Consider the following 1203-nt stretch of genomic DNA (forward strand, 5'->3'; position numbering starts at 1 on the left):
CTCGCACCCGGGTCCGCAAGTCTCCACGAGCGCATCTGGCAGTATGGACGAGGCTTGACGCACGAGCGCAACCTGTGTCGACTCGCGCCTGGCTCCGCGTTTAAAACGAATGTAAATTCAGTCTAACTGCTTGCTAATTTCACTTGGATGAAATGAGACATTCAGCACATTTTCCACTTGCTCTCAAAAGCCCAAATACTTAAAATTAATAAATCAATGTAATACTTTAAGCCCTATTTAGGACCATTAGTTTTTTTACGGTGCTTTTTTGTTCATTTTTGGAACTTGATAGCCACTGGCCACAAACTGTATTTACTGTATGAAATTACTGTTCCAAAGAGAAAAAGTCTTAATAAAGAGTAAATTATGATATAAATTTATTTCTGGGTGAACTGTTTGTTTAATAGAAGGTAAAATGTTGCTAATAAATAAAATAACATATTCATCTTAAAAATGTAAAATTGAATCAACAAAATATTTAATCAAAAAAAAAAAAAAAAAAGTAAAACGTAATAAATATCTGCCTGTTGATAATCCAGTGAAAAAGAGTTTGTTTGTCAACAGTATATGGTATGGAAAATATTTTCTCTTCCTTTTTAAAAGATGATAAGCCCTTTTATTTTTATAAAACGAATTGTTCCGGTCCTTGATTCTGATTGGTTGAACCGCGTTCGAAGCTGTTGTAAATTACACTACAAACATACACCTTTGTTTACTTCTGTGTGTTGCTCGGCAACCACTTTGTAGGGTTGTGACGGTGTTCTGAGGATCTACATTGTTTGGTGTGACAACACCGGTAATACCGGTATCACCGCAGGGGCGGGGCGTTCCCTCTTTTCCTAGCTTTCCGTCGCTTTTAAATAGCTTGCAAAAGCTGCATGCGCATTTTACTTTCACTTTAAAATAGCGGCAATTCGGAGTAAAGCAATTATTCGTTTTTAGTTCATTTGAATTTTCCCTCTTTCCTCGCTTTCCTTCACTTTTAAATAGCTTAAAAGCACCGTGTGCATTTTACTTTCACTTTTGAATTAGTGGCAATTCGGCGTCAATTGCTTGAATGCAACAACAAAATACAACGTCAAACTCACTTTAGCCTATATATAAAACATAGAACTTTTAACAAAACAAATAAAAATACACCATGCTATAGGGCAAGCTATGCCTAATATAAAATAACAAATAACTTACATAAAGTTTAAATAG

At 35.2% G+C, this 1203-nt stretch overlaps 1 protein-coding gene and 1 long non-coding RNA gene across 6 annotated transcripts in view; both read right to left on the minus strand.

Moving 5' to 3' along the window:
* The window catches only part of LOC107747946 (uncharacterized), a 5969-nt gene extending 5169 nt beyond the window's left edge, over positions 1-800 (minus strand). Inside the window, exon 1 of the long non-coding RNA XR_001640856.1 lies at positions 790-800. This is a non-coding gene — a long non-coding RNA (uncharacterized LOC107747946). The remainder of the gene's footprint in view (positions 1-789) is intronic.
* Positions 1-1203, minus strand: part of arid1b (AT-rich interactive domain 1B) — a 95143-nt gene that overhangs the window by 63562 nt on the left and 30378 nt on the right. The gene's annotated exons all lie outside the window — the stretch shown is intronic.

Source organism: Sinocyclocheilus rhinocerous, unplaced genomic scaffold, assembly GCF_001515625.1.
Source record: "Sinocyclocheilus rhinocerous isolate Xijiao unplaced genomic scaffold, SAMN03320098_v1.1 scaffold769, whole genome shotgun sequence".
In the NCBI taxonomy this organism is placed as follows: Eukaryota; Metazoa; Chordata; class Actinopteri; order Cypriniformes; family Cyprinidae; genus Sinocyclocheilus; species Sinocyclocheilus rhinocerous.